Below are 14,373 nucleotides of genomic sequence, written 5' to 3' on the forward strand. Positions count from 1 at the left end.
TTTCCAAATAAAAAAGTATAAAATAGGTCTGGGAGTGTAGCCTGGAGGTAGAAGGGTTTCCAGGAACCCCAGTACCACAACAACAACAACAATAATAATGATGATGATGATGATGATAATAAATAAAATGCTGAGATCAGCCGGGCGTGGTGGTGCACGCTTATAATCCCTGCTCTTGGGAAGCGGAGACAGGAGGATCGTGCAGGTTCGAAGTCAGCCTCAGCTAACTTAAGAGACCCTGTTTCCAAATAAAATATAAAATAGGTCTGGAAGTGTAGCCCAGAGGTAGAAGGTCCCTGGATTCCATCCCCAGTACTACCAAAATAAATAAATAAATAAATAAATAAATAAATAAATAAATAAAATGCTGAGATCCTGTTTATGTCGGCTTTTAGTACCTTCCTCAATGACAAACAAGCTGAGTGTCATGATTCCCAGGTAGTGGCATGGGGGAGGGAACCTGAGACATATTCACAAAACTATCTCTGGACCTTGCCTTTGATCAGGGTTTGGTTGGTCACATATAACTGGAAAATATTGGGCTTCTTTTCCTCTGCAAAGACTTTTCAAGATGGCTACCAAAAGCCACTCTTAGACTGCTTTAAGCAGGGCTTTTTGCAACTTAACATATTCTTCCCTACCTGAAAATCATAATGATATTCATCTATGCGATTGTTTTTAAACTTTATGAGCCAGTAGTGGTGGCACACACTTGTAATCCCAATACTTGGGAGACTGAGACAAGAGGATCCCAAGTTTGAGGTCAGCCTCAGCAACTGAGTGAGGCCATATGCAACTTAGTGAGACCCTGTTTCAAAAAAGAGAATAAAATAGGTCTGGAGGTGTAGTTCAGAGGTAGAATGACCCTGGATTCCATCTCTAGTACCACATTAAAAAAAAAAAAAAAGCTTTACGGTGGCACATGCCTGTAAACTTGGTTACTCAGGAAGCTGAGGCAGGAGGATCACAATTTCAAAGCTACCCTGGGCAACTTAGTGAGACTGGGAAAAATCAAAGGACTATATGTAACTCAGTGCTGTAGAGTACCCCTGGGTTCAATCTCCAGTAATGGGGAAAAATGCTTACCATTTTTCTTTTCACATTAGATCTTTTATTTCTCTGGGTTTGATTTTGTGTGTATGTGTGTGGTACTGGGGTTCCTGGAAGCCCTTCTATCTCCGGGCTGCACTCCCAGACCTACTTTATATTTTTGAAACAGGGTCTCTTAAGCCAGAGCGGCTGGCTTTGAACCAGCGCGATCCTCCTGTTTCTGCCTCCCAAGCGTGGGGATTACAAGCGTGCGCCACCATGCCTGGCCCTGGGTTTGATTTTTATGTATGTGTGAGGTAGGAATCTAAGTTCATTTTTATGTGTATTCAGAAACCCCAATGTCATAGAAACATTTGTTGAATCCATCTTTGCCACACTAATCTGCATTGTCCAGTCTGTCAAATAATTGCCCACACGTGTGGGTGTATCTCTGGGACTTCAGTCTGTTCAATCAGTTGACATTTCTCTCCCTGTATCGAAACCACACTCTTTAATTGCTAAGGCTTTACATTAGTTTGAGCACACAATTGGGCTATTCTCACTACTAATATCTTTCTCAAAAGTGTCTGGAATGGTTTTGGTCCTCTGCACTCCATATAAATTTAAAATAATTTTGTTAAATTCCAGATTAGAAACACACACACACACGCACACACACACACACACCCCTGCACAATTTTTATTGGGAGTTCATGAAATCTAAAAATTAATTTAAGGAGAGCTGGTATCTTTATAATAATGAATTTTTAATCTGTTAACAAGGGTATCTTTCCATTTATTTTAATGTGTCTTTCAAAATGAAGCTTTGGCGAAATTTTGGTGGTTTCATTTCAAGGTACTTCAGTATTTTGATGCTACTGTACCTGACCAAAAAAAAAAAAACAAAAAAAAAAAACAAAAAAAAACTTGCTAAATTCTTTTCTTTTTTTTTTTAGTTTTTATTGATACATTGTAGTCATACATATTAATGAGGTACAAGATGGTGGAAGGATACATCACACATCACCCAATTAGCCCTTAACCAATTCCCGCCCCATTCCCTCTCCCTCCTCATGTTTGGCTTAGTAATTGACTTTGATATATTTGTTAATATACACCATGTACATTAGGGAATTTCCCTCTTTCCTCCTCCCTTCCCCTCAGTTAGGTCACCTTATTTGTTTATCTATAGTATCTCCTTCGTCTAGAGTTCCTCCTATGAACCATTTTCTCCCAAGCTTCTGCATATCAGGGAAAGCATCCGATTTTTTTTTTACTGATTTCTTATTAATTCTAATTTATCTGTTGATTTGTTCGCATATTGTATACAGGCAACCACATCATCTACAGATAAGTCTATTTTCATTTTTCTGTTCCTTTCCTTGCCTCACTGAGGTGATATGAATAATTCTGCTATGAACATGGCTATACTTGCTTTCAATTCTTTTGGGTATATACCTAAAAGTAGAATTGCTTGGGCATATGATAATTTTTATAGTGTCTGACACATAATTTTTAAAAAATTTTTTCAGGTGTATTGGCACATTCCCTGTAATCCCAGTACTTGGCAGGCTGAGACAGAAGGACTACAGGTTCAAGGCCAGCCTCAGCAACTTGATGAAAACCTCAGCAAATTAGTGAGACCCTATTTTAAAATAAAAATTAGCTGGGCGTGGTGGCGCATGCTTATAATCCCAGCATTTGGGAGGTTGAGACAGGAGGATTGTGGGTTGAGGCCAGCTTTAGCTACTTAGTGAGGCCCTCTGCAACTCAGTGAGACCCTATTTCAAAATAAAAGAATAAAAAATAGGGCTGGGGATGTAGCTTGGAGGTAGAATGCTCCTGAGTTCCATCCCCAGTATTACAAAAAAAAACACTAAAATGAACATTAAAATAGGACAGAGATATAGTTCATAGGTAAAATGCCTCTGGGTTCAATCATCATTACCACAAGAAAAATAAAAGTTTTTAATTTTTATGTAATTCATCTATGTTTTCTTTTGTTGCCCTGCTTTTGGCGTCGTCTCTATGAAATTATTGCCAACTTCAGTGTTTTCTTGTAAGCGTTTTATGGTTTTAGTTGTTACATTTAGATTTTTAGTATTTTGAGTTAATTTTTATATTGTACAGAGTAAATTTACAGCTTCATTCTATTGCATGTGAATATCCAGTTTCCCACTGTCATTTGTTGAAAAAAACTGTCCTTACCTCATTGCATGGTCTTGGAATCCTCGTAAGAAATCTTTTGGCCAATATGTAAGGATTTATTTCTTGGCTTGCTTTTCTTTATGCCAGGATCACACACTTTTCATTACTGTAGCTTTGTACTAAGTTTTAAAATCAGGAAGGGTTAAGTCTTCTGTTTTATTTCTATATTTTGGGGGTTGTTTTGGCTTAGGGTCTTATAGGATTCTGTATAAAGTGTAGAATGGATTCTCCTATTTCCAAACTAAAGGAGCAATGGATTTTTTTTAGTACTGGGAATTCAACCCAGGGGTATTCTACCTCTAAATTATACCCGCAGATCTTCTATTTTTTTTATTTTCAAAAAGGGTATCATTAAGTTGCTGAGGGCCTTGCTAAATTGCTGAGGCTGGCAGTGAACCTGTGATCCTTCTGTCTCAGCCTCCAAAGTACTGGAATTGCATGCCTGTTCCACTGTGCCCACCTGGAATTTTGACAGAGACAGACTGAATTGAATCTATAGATCACTTTAGTGGGAATTGACATCTTAGCAATATTAAGTCTTCCACTTCAAGAACATGTGGTGTATTACTATTTATGTCTTCTTAAATTCTTTCAGAATTTTCTGTAATTCTCTCTCTCTCTCTTTCTCTCTCTCTCTCTCTCTCTCTCTCTCTCTCTCTATATATATATATATATATATATATATATATATATATATATCTTTGGTTAATTTTATTCATATGGTTTATTTTATGCTATCATAAATTGAATTGTTTTCTTAATTTGCTTTTTGCATTGTTAGTGTATAGAATCTCTATGGAATTTTGTGTGCCAACTTTATAACTTATGAAAATTATATGCAACCTTATAGGATTCACTTACTAGTTGCAACACTTCTAAATTGTCTTGTCTTTAAACTGATCATTTTACTTCTTCCATGCTTGTTTAGGTACCTTCTAATTCTTTTCTTTCCTAATTGCTCTGACTAGGACTTTCAGTACTATATTACACAGAAGTGATGAAAATGTGCTGGATGTATGGCGCATTCTTATTATCCCAGTACTTGGGAGGCTAAGACAGGAGGTTCGCAGCCAGCCTCATCTACTTAGTGAGGCCCTCCACAACTTGGCAAGACTGTTTCTAAATAAAAATTAAAATAGGGCTGAGGGTGTAGGACAGAGGTAGAAGGCACCTAGGTTCAATCACCAGCATCAACAAGTGACAAAAGTGGGCACTTAGAAGAAGAGTTTTCAGTCTCTCCCTATTGAGTATGATATTAGCCATGTTTTTTCATATGCAGCCTTTTTATATTGAGATAGTTTTTTTGTTCTTAGTTTGATGAGTGTTCTTATCATGGCAGGATCTTGAATTGTATAAAATACTTTTGCTGAATCCATTGAGATGACTATGTTTTTCCCCTTTACTCTGTTAATTTGATGTTTTCTGTTGATTTACTTTTGTATGTTGGCCCATCTCTGAACTCCATGAATAAATCTTATTTGGTCATGATGTATAGTTATTTAAAGGTACTTTTTTAGAAATACAAAGTCCTTTATTAAGACAGTTTTATCCAAACCTTATCCCAAATACAGTCATGGAACGTCTATCCAAAAGAAGCTCACTGAAAAAAGAGTCACAGGGCAGAAAGTTGAGCTGTAGAAGTGGAGCGCACCAAGGCCTCAGCTAGGCACCACAGACAACTTCAAGAGGTATGTAGGACCCAGAAAAGTGGGGCTTAAGAGCCCCGCTAACAACAAACCTCCATTACCACAAAATCAGCGCCTTTCAAAGCCAGAAAACAACATCACCAGAGAAACAAAAAAATCACCAGGCTCCAGAGAGAAAGCGGACTGAGAACAGAGCCACAGAGGAGATCCTCATGCCCGAGGACGCGGCAGACAAGGCAGCAGCACCATACTGCCGGTGGCACCAGCGAATTCACGGGATGGCCACAGCAAGCCGAGGGGAGCCGCTGAGGAACAGCCAGGCGGGATTTCTCAGCGCAGAGGGCATCTAAAGCACCCAGTGGCTGAGCTCAGCACACGCTGCAGGGATTCAGAGTGGAAATCAAAACCAAGAAAAAAAAAAACGCCATCCCCATAGCCGAGGGCATAGCAGCGGCGCCATATTGCCAACGGCGGCAACAGCACCGAATTCACCGAATTCAGTAGAGCTACATCTGCGTACTCAAGAACAGTGAGTCAAATTGCGGGCCACAGAGGAGAAATCCCAGTACTGTACTCACTGGGACTTGACCCAGTGGGAGAGGGGCGGTGGCAGTGATATCACACCATAGGAGAACGTGCAACTTGGCACCCCCCACAGTCTAAAGCAGCCTCTATCGACTCTCTGGGTCGGAGACTCTGTGATACAACCCAGTAAAGGAGTAGTGGGGTCTGAGATACTACTGACTCGAGATCCAGAGCACCTTAAGTGAAGTCATAGTGACCCAAGGGAAGAACCCAGAGAAGGCACAAACTTCCGAAATCATGGGAAAGAGGAATAATACTGGAGCAATGAATGCTCACAACCCCACAACATCAGAACCTGATAAAACAGAAAATCAGAGATTTCTAGAAGATCAAATCAGGAAAATAACTGTAGAAATAATAGAGGTGCTTCGAAAAGAACTCAGAGAGAGCCAAAAAGAGATAAAGGATGCAATTAATGAAGTAAAGGCCTCAATTCAAAGCACAAACAACCGATTAGAACACATGGAGAACAGAATCTCGCTCTTAGAAGATGATCATTCCAAAAATGAACGCATAGTTTCTAATCTAGGAAAAAATATCCGACAGCAGGAATCTGATATTGAAGAAATATGGGCCCATTTTAAGAGAGCTAACCTAAGAATAATTGGAATCGAGGAGGGAAAAGAAAGTGAAACCAAAGGGATCAACAATCTCTTCAAGGAAGTAATAGCAGAAAATTTTCCAGACATAGAGCAAGAGGTCGATACACAGGTCCAGGAAACTTATAGAACTCCCTTTAGACAGGATCGGAGAAGAGGATCCCCACGCCACATAATTGTCAAAATGACCAATGTGGAAGCCAAGCAGAGAATCTTAAAGGCAACAAAAACAAAGGGCCAAGTGACATTCAGAGGCAAACCAATTAGAATCACTCCAGACTTCCCAAACCAAGTTATGAGAGCCAGGAGGGCTTGGAGTAACATATTCCCAATTTTGAAAGAAAACAACTTCCAGCCAAAAATTTTCTACCCAGCAAAACTTTCTATCAAATTAGATGGAAAAATAAGAAGCTTCCATGACAAACAGAAACTGAAGGAATTTATGTCTTCAAAACCAGCACTAGAGAAAATACTCAAAGAGATTAACTACAAAGAAGAAATAGGTAACACACATCAGAACTAGAGAAACAAGATTTTCCATCCAACAGACAACTAAGATTGGTTATCTGTGGAGATTCATTACTTATGTTAGTCTTTTACCTATCTCTAAAGGGTATTGTTTGCCTTTATTGTTGTTAATTTTTAGGATTTCTAGTTGGAACATTAATATACCTTCAGATATAGCATTTTGAAATATTTTATCCCATTCTATTAGTAACTGTTAACTCTGTTTACATTGTCTTTGGATATACAATATGTTTTTTATTTTTTAGGGAGTTTGTATACTCTTCTGTTGCCTGTGCCATTGAAATCATAACCAAGAAATCACTGCCAATTACAATGTTGTGAGGTTTTATGACCCAGATTTTCTCCTAAAAGTTTATAGTCTTAAGATTTATATTTAGGTATATTATCTATTTTGAGTTAATATTTGTATATGGGATTAGGTAAGGGTCCAACTTTATTCTTTTCCATGTAATTATTATTTTTCAACAATATTTAGTTAAAAGATTATTTTTTCCGCCACCAAATGTTCGTGGAAACCTTGTCAAAAATAACTTGACAATATAGGGAAGAATTTAGCTCTAGGCTTTTATTTAACTCCAGTGGTTTATATATCTGCCTTTAGAATAGTACTACACTGTTTCAATTATTGTAGCTTTATATAGTTTGAAATCAGAAAATATACATCTTCTAGCTTTGTTCTTTTTCAAGATCATTGTGGGTACCTAGAGTCCATATTCCATATTAGGATAGATTTTTTTCTGAAAAATAAATATATAAATATATGATAGTTTCACCTAAAAAATAGAAAAAATAGATTCTCTGGTAAGAAAGAAAGTAAAAAGAAGTATTGAAATGTTATCTTTAAGTCATCAAAAGCTTGGTATCAGACAAATGAAACTGTTATGTGAGATTATCATTTTTAATTTCAGATAAATTGCTATAATACTAGATGTCAACCACTAAGCCAAGCATGGGAAGGAGGGATGGGGAGAGAATGGGGTGGGGATCAGGTGGGGGCTGACTGGGCAATGTGTGCATGTATGTCTACAAAAGTTTGTATCCCACTATGATGTATGAATACAGTGCACCAATTAAAAAAAATAAAAATAAAAAATAAAAAATAAATAAAAAAAATAAAAAAATTCTCAAAAAAAAGAGGTATGTAATCTTCCTTAATGAATTGTGCTTCAGATCCCATTTCTGACACCATATTGCATCACCCCAAATAATAGAAAGACTCTAAAGGAAAAACTTCATCTGGGAATGAACAAGGAAGTATGATCTGGAATATGTGTGATATGATGCATATGACCACAGGCATATCCATTGAGATCAGACAAAGGGAACTTTAAGGACAAAAAGGATAATATCACAGCAGCTGTCCTAAAACAAAGTTTTATTAGTCACAGAGGTTTATCACAGGGGTTGTGGTTGGCAATTACTTTGTCAACACTCACTGTCGCTGGTGAGATGTCTTCATAGAAGCAACTGTTATGGAAGAAACTTCAAAGAAGCAATCTTTGCTGTCAATTTTTTGGTTTTTTTTTTCTTTTTTGCACTGCTGGGTATGGAACCTAAGGCCTCATACGTGCCAGCCAAGGAATCTACAATGAGCTAGGTCCCCAGCACTGACAGTGAGTTCTTGTAATAGTTTTGTCATAGGCATATGTGCATAGGAACCTTCAGAGACTATGATAGTTCTCTTAGACATAGAAGCATGAGACCATCCTCCCTCAATACCTCCTGGCTCCCTTTGGTCTTGATCTGCTGTAGGAATGGGCAGCTTTCAAAAGGCATTTTTTATAAGTGCACATGGAAGTCAATGCACAAACCAAGGATTCACAGCACAGTGATAAAGCAGTAACCCCAGGGAGGGCAGTGAACCAAGATGCTTTGGATTCCACTGAGTTGTACATTATACAGTGTTTATTTGTTTGTTTGTTTTGTGGTATTTTTTTGGTGGTGCTGGGGTTCCTGGAAGCCCTTCTACCTCAGGGCTATACTCCCAGACCTATTTTATATGTTTTATTTGGAAACAGGGTCTCTTAAGCCAGCACGGCTGACTTCAAACCTGCGTGATCCTCCTGTCTCCGCCTCCCAAGCACAGGGATTACAAGCGTGCACCACCAACGCCAGGGCATGGAAGCCAGGGGCATTCTACTTCCAAACTACACCCCACCCCTACCTGACCAAGTGACCTCTTCGTCACCTCTATACTGCCAAATTCAATGGGTATTTTCAACATATTACCCAAATTCAATGGTTATTCTCAACATATTGAGACCCTGCTTTCAGGTAATGTATAAAATAGGTCTGGGAGTATAGCCCAGAGGTAGAAAAGCCCCTGGGTTCCACCCCCAGCACCACAAAAAATAAAATAAAATAAGAGCCAGGTATGGTGGCGCACGCTTGTAATCCCTTCACTTGGGAGGCGGAGACAGGAGGATCGCGCAGGTTCAAAGCCAGCTCGCTGGCTTAAGAGAACCTGTTTCCAAATAAAATATAAAAAATAGGTCTGGGAGTGTAGCTCAGAGGTAGAAGGGTTCCATCCCCAGTACCACAAAAAAGAGAGAGAGAGAGAGAGAGAAAATTAATGAAAGACTCACAACCTTAGTTCCCTCCTTAAATCACAGTGAAATCCCCAGTTTGACACAGATACATTAAGAAAGCCAGCTTAAAAATTTGATCCTTAGCAAATGAATCATATATCTTCAGTACTCCATAAAAATTTTGGAATCTTTCTGGATGTGGTAGCACGTGATTGTAATCCCAGTACTTGGGAAGCTGAAATGGGAGGATTGCAGGTTTGAGGCCAGCCTCAGCACTTAACAGGGCCCTCAGCAACTTAGTGAGACCCTGTTTCAAAAATAAAAAAATCAGGCTGGGGGTTAGCTCAGAGGTCGAATGCCTCTGAATTCTATCCCCAGCATTACATCCACAAGCGAAGAATGGTGGTATCTTTCCCTTTTTAATTTAGTCTCTTATATGAGATCCAAAATCAAGTAATCATAAAACTTTAATGGTGAAGGAAAATAAAGTAGCCCTTTCCTCACCCATTACATTTACTCTCAAATTCAGGAAAAAAAGGCAACTCATCGCTGATACTGCTCCTTCGGAAAGAACTGTGAGAGAATATATCTGCAGCCCAGTGGGGATGGATTTAGCCTGATTCTCAGTCCATCACCATCCAACAGAACTTTATATTATTTTGGACACATTCCCTGGCTCCAGTGTGGCAGCTGCCGGCTGCATGTGGGCATTGAACATTGAAATGTGACCAATGCAATCAAATAAAGAGTAAATTGATTTAATGATTAATTAATTGATTTAGATTGAGAAGGCTGTCAGAGTCAGCTTATCATGCCTTCCTTCAATGAGACCTCTACCTCATCCCTTCTTTACTCACTCAGTCTCCCCTTCTCTCCTTCTAGCCCCTTGATTATCACATGTGGCTACTGACTACAGTAGTAGCCTTGCAGTTCTAGAAAATAGGCCTTAGGTTTTCTAACTATACAGTCTCAAAGCTGGGCTATATATAAGATTAAAGTGGAATAAAAAAGAATGAAGTGGACAATGAACAAGATTCCCCTCGATTCTAAAGATTGCCACTTCCTCTACCCACTCAGAAAAGGGTCCTCAAAAATGGCATCCAAATAACAAAGCCAGAGTACAGGTAATGGAGAAAAGGGTTACCAAAACAATGTGAGCATACAGCTAAAGCTGCTCAGTAGGAGTTTATATGAAGAAGATCTGGACAAGATAGTGGCTTTGTACTGGGCCATGGAAGAATGAGAAAATGCTGGGATTTGAAGAACCATGAAAGGCAGGAACCTGGACAGGGGAGGTCACTGATTGGAGGGAGTAGAGGGCAAATGAGGAATGGGGGCTGGGCTGGGAGAGCCCAATCCAGAGAGCCTGAGAGTGGAAAGGAAGAGAAGAAGCTATGCTTCTGGACTGCAGCTCTTGAGAGCAGAGCAAGTCTTAGGGGACCGGGAACAGGGTAGGACCCTGAGACAAAGCTGTATTTATGGGTGGCTAAGGGAGAGGAGTAAATGGCTTGTGCATCTGACAGGAAAAGGGCACTGTAAGAACCTGGGGGAAAGTCAGTCAGGGGAGAAGAGATGAGTGTAGTTAGAGCGTCTCAGTAGATGAAGGTGGGCCGAGCACCCTCAGACCAGCCTTCTATAAAGCTCCTGGGTGGGGGCCTACTTTTGTACCCTTTTCAAGTACAGGCTCTGAAGCCTGAATGTCTAGCCCGCAGAAGGCTCATGTCATTTTGGACATGTCATTTTCCTCTCTGAGCTTCTGTTTTCTTCACCTGGATAATATAAGGTAGTGAGACTGCCTCCTTTCCCTCCTCCTCTTCCTCCTCCTCCTTCCCCTCCTCCTCCTCCTCTTTCTTCTTCTTCTTTTCTCTCTCTCTCTCTCTCTCTCTCTCTCTCTCTCTCTCTCTCTCTCTCTCTCGGACCATATGAAGACAGAGTGAAAATGTAGTTGTTTCCAAGCCAGGAAAAGTTCTTTCCAGACATCAGTCTCAAAATCTTGGACAAAATTTTGGACAATACAATCTTGGAAAATACATTTCTGTTTTCTAAGACAACCAGGTTCTGGTATTTTGTCATGGCAGTTTTATCTGACTAATAGAAATAGTGCACCCCCAAATTCATGTCCACTTGGAAATAAGGTCTTTGTGAATATCAATGTTTATGTTAAGAGGTCATACTGAATTAATGTTGAGCCAAAATTCATTATCTAGGGTCTTGCATAGCCCTGTTGATACCTTAATTTCTGAATTCTGGTCTCCAGAACTGTGAGAGAATTTTTTGTTTTAACTCATCCACGTCTGTGGTAATTTGTTACAGTGGCCACAAAAAAGCCAATACAGTGGCTGCACTTAAGCTCTTTGCTCTTTCTATGCCCCACATCGCTTCTGTGGTTAAAATCAACTTTCATGTCTGATCAAAGGCTATGTTAAGATTTTTTTCTGAGCTGGGTGTGGTAGCACACACTTGTAATCCCAATACTTGGGAGGCTGAGACAGTATAATCACAGGTTCACAGCCAGCCTCAGCCACTTAGTGAGGCCCTCTGCAACTTACTGAGATCTATATTTCTTTCTTTCTTTCTTTCTTTCTTTCTTTCTTTCTTTCTTTCTTTCTTTCTTTTGTGGTACTGGGGATGATGATGGAACCCAGGGACCTTCTACCTCTGGGCTACACTCCCAGACCTATTTTATATTTTTATTTTGAAATAGGGTCTCACTAAGGTGCTGAGAGCCTCACTGAGTAACTGAGGCTGGCTTCAAACCTCCCAGAGCCACCTGTCTCACCTTCCCAAGTTCTGGGATTACAAGCATGCATCACCATGCCCAGTGACCCTGTTTCAAAATAAAGAATAAAAAATCGGGCTAAGGGGCTTGATGGGTTCAATCCCCAGCACACACAAAAAATATTTTTTTCTTCCAACAAGTTGTTTTTCCTAATGTTCAACATAATAATAAGATGAATATCATAGCACAATTTAAGGATTCTCAAAGAGTATAAGGTTACCTGTCCTCTCCAAGCGCTGGTCCTCTGGATGCTGCTGTCTATATACAATAGTCCCTGTTACTTACCCAGCTGAAATCTCATTAGATATACTATTCAGTTACGTACATTTTTTGCTTGACAATATGTCTTTGTTATCTCTTCTTCACCACCCAGGAGAAAGGTGTGTTCATAGATTACAGACTCTGGAGCTATCCTGTATGTGTTCAAATCCTGACTGCACACTTAGTAGCAGAGCAATTCCAGACAGGGTACTTAACATCTCTCTTCTCTGGCAGCTCATCTGAAAAATGGGTAACAAACTTGTAAGTTACTATGACAATTAAATGTACACAAAGCACTTGAAACAGTGCCTGGTGCAGAATACACTCTAAATATTTCCTTTGTCTTAACAGCTCTATAGCATCCTTGACTATAGCTGCATCATCTCTAACAGCTGGACAAACACACTGCTTCCAGCTTTTTGCTATGATATCCATTACCTCTATATCTTTGTGCATGCCCCTTCCCGTATGTCTGGAGGAGCAATTATGAGGACTGAGTTGGTTGTACCATTTTCCTTTTAACCAACAGTATGGTGTTAATATTATCTACCCATAAACCAGGCGTGGTTGTACACACTTGCAATTCCAGCATTTAGGAGGCTGAGACAGGAGGATCACGCAGGTTTAAAGCCAGCCTCAGCTACTTAGTGAGGCTCTCAGCAATTTAGTGAGATCCTGTTTCCAAATAAAATATAAAATAGGTCTGGGAGTGTAGTCTGGAGGTAGAAGGCCCCTAGGTTCCATCCCCAGTACCACACACACACATACAAAAAATATTATCTACCCATGCCCACTACAACGCCAGTTGTACTACAACAATAGTTTTCTATAAGATAGCTTAAAATTGTGATCAGTACACCTTCACACCAGGTGTGGTGGTGCATGCCTGTGATACCAGTAGTTGGGAGGCTAAGACAGGAGGATCGCAGGTTCAAGGCTAGAGAACAATAACTTAGCAAGACCCTCTTTCAAAATAAAAAATAAAAATAGGGGTTGGGGTGTTTTTTTGAGCTAGAATGCCCCTGGAGTCAATCGCCAATACTGCCATCAATATTACTACTACTAATTGCACTATTGTTGTATATATTGCAGTCTAGGGCTTGATGTTCTTCCTATCTTTTGCTAAACATCTGCCTTATTAGTTCATATATTTGTATTTTATGGCTGTTTGTAAATGGCAAGGTTGAAATAGACACTCTGAAATTAAGGACAACTTCCTAGTACTGAGAATAAAAACTACAAAGTGTTTTAATTTTGGAACTTTGTTTCTGCATTTCCTCACATAGAGCCTTAAGGCTAAAGGGCTTCTCTCCCCACCCTATGGATGCCAAGGAAGCTGAGCCTGACAAGTACTCTGGCAATGTAAATATCAAATCTGTGATCTGTGTTATGTACATAAAAGCATTTATTGCTTTTATTTCAATTTTATTTTTTATTTCAATTTTACAAAAAAAGTTGCAAAATATTCTGATGGGTTCCCATATACTCACATCTAGTTTCTCCAATTATTATTTTTTCTTAATTGTTATTGGTGCATTGTAATTATATATAACAGTGGTATTTGTTGTCTGTGTCTTCTCTTATAAAAGCTTCCTTGCCCTTGCTTCTCTGTAGATGGGGATTTATTTATTTATTTTTGTGGTACTGGGGGATGGAACCTAGGGGCATTCTACCTCGGAGCTATGCCCCCAGCTCTATGTTTTATTCTTTATTTTGAAAGGTTCTCACTGAATTGCAAAGGACCTCACTAAGCAGCTGAGGCTGTCCTAGAACTGCGGTCCTCTTGTCTGGGATTACAAGCATGCGCCACCACCTGGCTTTGTAGATGGAGATTTAGAAGGAGAATGTTTCCTCTCTCTTCCGTCCAAGCTGTCTTTGAATGCAACCTATTTTCCTGCTAATTTGATTCAGAACATATTTACAGTAGACAAGAGATAGAGCCTTTTGTCCCCATGTGGTGACAGATTCACCCAGGGACAAGGTGACAGCTTTCTTGAGTTCCTTCTTTCATGGCTGGTTCTCACAAGCCCTGTGGTGGTGGTTTTAAGGCCATCACAAGAGCACTTGGCTGTGGCTGGGTTCATGCAAGCTTCCAGGCCCCTGCTAGCTGATTTTCCCAGCCTCATATATGTTGCAGTGGAAATTACCTGCACTCCCTTCAGACAAGAAAAACTGATTCAGAACCTGTCAGACTTGGCATTAAACTAATG

The sequence above is a fragment of the Muscardinus avellanarius genome (genome assembly GCF_963383645.1).
Source record: "Muscardinus avellanarius genome assembly, chromosome: X".
Lineage (NCBI taxonomy): Eukaryota > Metazoa > Chordata > Mammalia > Rodentia > Gliridae > Muscardinus > Muscardinus avellanarius.